Source organism: Mchenga conophoros, linkage group LG4, assembly GCF_057382185.1.
Source record: "Mchenga conophoros isolate Kocher_MC1m ecotype Shallow Benthic linkage group LG4, M_conophoros_male_GT1.1, whole genome shotgun sequence".
NCBI classification, from domain to species: domain Eukaryota; kingdom Metazoa; phylum Chordata; class Actinopteri; order Cichliformes; family Cichlidae; genus Mchenga; species Mchenga conophoros.
The window spans coordinates 25,805,999-25,812,129 of record NC_140529.1 but is presented as its reverse complement, the minus strand read 5'-3'; positions in this window follow the sequence as shown (position 1 = coordinate 25,812,129).

Below are 6,131 nucleotides of genomic sequence, written 5' to 3'. Positions count from 1 at the left end.
ATGCTTCTTCTCATGGAGTTGTTTGAAACTCAATTGCTGATGTGGCTGATGCAGAGAAAAGTTTGAGTGCTTTACTAAAACTTTCTGGGAATGTTTTTCTAACAGTATAAGTGTAAACGGCATGTTGGATTATGGATTTTCCAAATTACCTCTTAAGAGCTACATATGTAATAGCCATTCCATTTTGTGAAGCCATGTTGAAAATCAAATGTTTATAGTGTTAGAGGTCATGCTTTACAGTCAACTTAAAGGCCCAATGTCGCAGAGAAGCGAGAATGAGAGATCGTCTTTTTAACTCATCTCCCCACAGCTCATGTGAATAAGGTGTGAAAATTAGCTTGACTGGTTCCAAAAGTTAGGCAGTACATAATAAAGCAGCACAGATGTTGGAGGGGAATCTGACAACCTGACACGCAGTTTGGATAGTCCATAAATCCCGCTTATGTTTCAGCTCCCATGGCAGTGCCTGTCTGACAGTTGTGTGTCAGTGCTGTTAGACGGTTTTCCACCAATTTGCATGGTGAGTCACACACACTGTAGCTTGTAGCACAGCATATTTTGTCACTTTTTCTTTGTCACTCCCACATATATATTTTTTACTTTCTTGGGTATTTGTAACTTTAAACTTTATATATTTTAATATTTACCAGCCAGATAGCATAGCAAAGTCATTTGGTGGGTAGTTGGTGTTACAGGTGTTGGACAGATGTTGTTAAAGGAACTGTATTAAAACTGTGCTCAAAACACTTTTGTAATTTTTTTAGGTGTGTAGTGTGTTTAATGGATGATATCTAGCTTGGGTAAAATGGTGCTACTAATTAAAGTAATGGATTTTTAGACTGTTTTAGAAGATACTCCGAGAGATTTTACAGAAGTTTCCAACATATGCAGACAATTAATAATATACTCGAAGCGCAAGGTGGGTTGGGATCTGCCAAGCGTGTTAGCATAGCTTCCTGGCTAGCTTGATCTATTTCTTTTTAGCTCCTTAAGGTGACAACAATTAATCATACTGTCAAATACAGTAAATGTTTTCCAATAATAGGTCTACGTGTTTATTTTTAATTTTAAAAAAAAGTTTTTTCCATTCTGAACTTTTTATCTGTTTTAGCCATTTTCAAACCCCGTGTTGATTTTTCAAATACGAAGACGTTAATAATCAACCACGATGCTTGATCACTGGAGACCTTTTAGCCCCCCGGTTTCCCTGGGAACATGCTCATTCCTGTGCTCTCACTCACACAGCAGTAGTCACTGGCTCAGGTCAAACCAACCACAAGGCTTCCTTTGACTACGCCTAATGAGAAGACTATGGTACAGGATTGCAACCAACATAGAGAGGTTTACATCCATTACTTTTCTGCTTATTGGCGAGTGAATCACAGATTATCCAATTATGTACATCTCCGCTTTCCAAGGATTATGCCCACTCCCATTAGTGCACACTATTCTATTAATGTAGTTAAATACAGTTAAATTGTGTAATCACAGAGGCTGCAATTAGTGCAGTATGCTTGTCAATAAAGGGCCTAGTATGTCTGCTGGCAGAGTGCGCTCCCCCTACGACATCCCAATTACTGTAATTAAATGTAGGGGTCTGCATTTTAGTTTATTCAATTTATTTCGACTTATTGGCCCTGGCATTGACTGATGGGTGAAACAGCGGTGGTGTTTGGCTTAAACAGAGAGGGATCTAGTACGATGTGTGAGCAAATTGTCCTACAACTGCTAGGACAATCCACCCAGAAGGTCAAAGGGCAACACATATACAATCAAATGTTTCAGACACAAACACCAACGTTCATTTGCTTTCTTTCCTGAATAATATTCCATGTTTTTCCTTCAGAGCCTGAAATTTGCTTATGTGCAAAGCCAACATTTGTAGGTTGTGGGAGTGTGTTTGGAGTGGCATTTACTGTGTTTATTTGGTCAGGGGTGTCAGACAGATTAGCTGGTGTGTTACAGGTGCTATAAAAGTTGTTGCTTTGGACACGGCTCATGAACAGCATAATGACTCCGGGTTCATGTTAATCTCACCCTGCCTGGCTCCATCTTGGGCTGCTGGACAGTTTAGTTGCCAGGCTCAGCCTAAGCTAAGATGACGCATAGAACAGGACAGCGCTACAGCATTACGCCTACTGGCACAGGTTGGGGAAAAGGCCAGAGCGGGAGGGAAAAAAGAAAAGCCTGAACAAGGAAGAAGCTGAATACTATCATCAAGGTCCTTATTTTTTGTAGTTTTTTTTTCATCCATTACTGTTCTCCTTTTTGTCATATGCTTTCCTGTCTTTTATTTACAGATGTTGTAGGTTCAGTTTTTTGTTTTTTGAAATAGTTTTAGATTTAAAAAAAAAAGAGAATGACTTAGCGCAGAGCAAAGGAGAGCACAAGAATATGGAGAAGAAAAGAGTAAAGGAGAGGGTTCAGTTGCTGTTTTCTGCTCGGGGGAGGTAAGAGTGTTGAAGAGTACATGCTGTTTGTTTTATTGCCCTTTAGGGGGGGAAAGGAACACAACATTTGTGCTGAATACCAGGAAGCAAATGGCTTGTACCTTGTTTGTGGATGATATTCAACTCTTTGAAAGATCATTACAGGTCAAAGATTTGTTTCTTACTGTCACCCTAGTTTTCTGGTGCATCTGTCTTCCTCCTAGCTGGCCACTGCCTCTCACTATAACTTTTGCAATTGCTGTCTGTATTATCTATCTCCAGCTCATTCTTCAGTTACCTTATTCTGTTTCCCCTCTTTTTATAATCTTAATAAATTATAGCATGATGAGAGCATCAGACATGGTTCCCTAGTGAAGCAGGGCTTTCGGCCAGCCAGCACAAAGTTTGAAAACTTAGATGCAGTTTAGAACCACAGCGTTTATGAGGCAAACACTGGTGTAATCCAAGTAATTGTTTATTACAGACCTCAACCTATGTTATAAGTAATTACTTTCGGGTGCCCCTGCTCTGTAAAAATCAGTTTTGTTTCCTGTCTGGCTGCCTTAACACCAAAATCTAAGCTCCTCCTTTCAAAATGAATGTATTTTATTGCGCCTTGAGAATGACATTACATATAATTGTTGGTTTTCTGTTAGCTACACAGTTGTAAAATACATGCATTTGCTATTAGGGATCATTAGAGCTTTGATGGTGCAGAGCAATTCCTCAGTGACACTCCATCACCTGTGCCCATAAAATTCTGTGTGCCAAGTCAGTGGGGGAGGATTTTTAAATGTGGCATAGGGCTCTAATAGCCACTTCCTTATGTGAACGGCTGGCCAAATTGCAGTCATGAGCAACATGCACGACATAGCTCTTGAAACACATTAAAGTGAGTTAGCAGGGATAGGGAGCACGTGAGGGAGGATACGAAGGACGGGAGACAGGAGGAGAAGGTTGCTATCACAACCTGTGGTCCTATTAGGCCCTCGCTAGCTCAAATCAGCAAGGCTGATGTCATATTCATGCCACACATGCATGTAAGTACTCCTCTCACATGTATACAGTAGGCATGTGTGCAGGGATAGCCAAACGTGTGCACTGAAACCCACACAAACTGTGATTACAACAATCACACATGCGCGCACACACTCAGCAGGGGGGGCAGATACCGTTCACACTCTGATTCACTCTGTTGTCCTTCTGTGCTATGTGAAACCGACTGCAACAACAAGTGAGCCTTCAAGTTACTGATACCTGTTCGTTTTTTTTCTTCTGTGTTCTGGGCTTAGTTTCCCTTTTTTTCTCTTTCTGCCTTTGTATATTTTCTTTGGCCAGTTTCTTATCTCCTACTCTTTCATGTTCACGAAGTAGCTAATAAACAGTCAGGGAACATTAAATACAGAGAACATCTTGAGTCGCCCTTCCTTTTGTTGAGACACCAGAATTCAAAAGACACACACATACACGGGATCATTCATACACACGCTGATAAAAAAGACTGTATGGATGACTGTGTACAAATACTGTACACAGAAGTGCAAAGACGCATGTGCACGATTCACACAGCTGCACATGCTTAAGCAAAGCCAGCATCTGTCGCAGATACATCCGTCAGTGCCTTCACATCTGTGTGCTCCAGCTCAAACCTTTGGCTCCAGCCCCCACACCCCACACACGTTCCCCTCAACCGGGTTTGGCCTCGAGCCACCCTCCCTTATTTCTCCAGCTGAGTGATACATACACTAACCTCAGACAGCCTTACAGTCGTGTAGCCTATTTAAAGTATTCCTAACGGGAATGTGATACAGTAAGTTTTATTTGAAACATCTTTTTTAATTAAAGGGGAGACGTGACAATTCCCTATAACTGCAGTTCTAATGGCCCTAACATGGAATGCCTTTTTCCCCCCCACTGTGACACATGTTCAGGGATTTTCTGGCATGCGCACTGAAGTAGCAAATGTTGTCCAGTGAAAAAAGTCCTTCATCTGTCTGAAACTTGACTTTTCTTTGTAGCAGCCTCATGGACGGGCATGAGTTAAATCACTGATACTGGCTCCTGAAGCCATTGTTTAGAGACAGTGACTGACATATCATATGCAAATCCAGAGCAGTTTCAGTTGTGAATCTAATTTGGATAGATTTTCATTTTGAGAACATTTTTGGTGTCTTTTCAAATGTTGTTGCTGAGGCATCGACAGAGGCTGGGTTTTGACTCCTGTAATGATGTTATCCCTACCCCGCGATCATCAGTCATGAGAAAGAGGGAGAGGGAAAGATTGCGAACAGTGTAGAGGAAATTGTGCAGAATGGATCCCATTGTCGTAGCCCCACAGGCCAGAGGGTGCTGTCTCATCCAGGAAAGTATCACCATTTGGACTACGCTCGTGGCCAATTGTGTTTTATTGGGTGTCTGTGCAAGTGTGTGTTTATTTTTCTGTGAATGCTTGCGTGTGTGTGCGTGTTTGGCTACACGTCCATGTACAGTATGTGTTAATGTGTTTCTTCCCAGACATATCACCATGGCAACTGCTCTTTTTGGTTGTTCACATGCGATGTGACACCAGCTGACACCACCACATGAGCATGTGAAGCTTCTTACAAGCTCATTTGTAAACTTGTCTTTCATTATTGTTGCATCTAGAGGTATTTCCATATGTTGGCCGTGCAACCGGGAGCGTATGTGGAATTGCGTATGCGTGTTGGTGGGCGGATGGGTTTGCAAGAGATGGCTAATGTGAATTTATGTACTTGTGGTGAAATTATTACAGATTACCATAATCATATCTGGCTGTGACGTGACATTGATTTCCGGCCAGCTCTTTTTTTTATGCATGTCAGCAAACCCATTCCCTCTTGGCTCGCCCTTTTAAACTGGTGTCCATTGTGTGATCGTACCTGGTTTCAGGATATTTGAGCCAAGGGAAAAATCAGCCTTTAATAAGTAAAGGGAAAGATTTAAACTGCCAACATGGCAGTACACTGTTCAGCTGGCGAGCTGACAGCCAGCGAAAGAAGGATGGGATTAGAACCTAAGCAAAAATAAGAGGGATTTTTCTCCCAGGCCTCCTGTTGACAGCATGTAAGAATGTACATGTGAGAATGTGAAGACGCACTGCACCAACGCAACCTTGCAAAGTATGGAAAACATCCCGATAACAGGCTTCCAGGTCACGTGACCAGTAGCTACATCAGTAGCCACATTAACATTAGGACCCTTACCTATCTTGTTATTCCCCTACACTTTTGCTGCTGTGCTTTACCGGGTGCTAGTAGTTGTATGTTTTGTTGTATGTGAATCACAAGTCTGAGCTGAGTGGAGCTTGGTAGGGAGGAGGCTCCAGCATGTTGGAAAGCACAGAACTAACGGCGCCAACTCCAATGAGAGAAGAATTATAGCTCCAGCTTCCCTGAAATCAAATAAATAATCTTTCCCTTATTTATTTACTCAGACTCTCTTTCTGATTTGTAGCCTCTTAATTATTCTACTTGAGTAATTGACCGTGGTTTTCTTGTCACACTTTGCTTTCCCTCCTTGTACAAACTTCACTGCTGATATTCAGACACACACCTGTCACCTGTTTCTTTCATTTATATCGACGTCTGGATATTTCGTCATTAAATTAATTGCAACCAGCCGGTCTATAGCAATGTAAATTCATTGTTAGGGCATTTATGCAGCAGCAGGCTTTGCTATTCC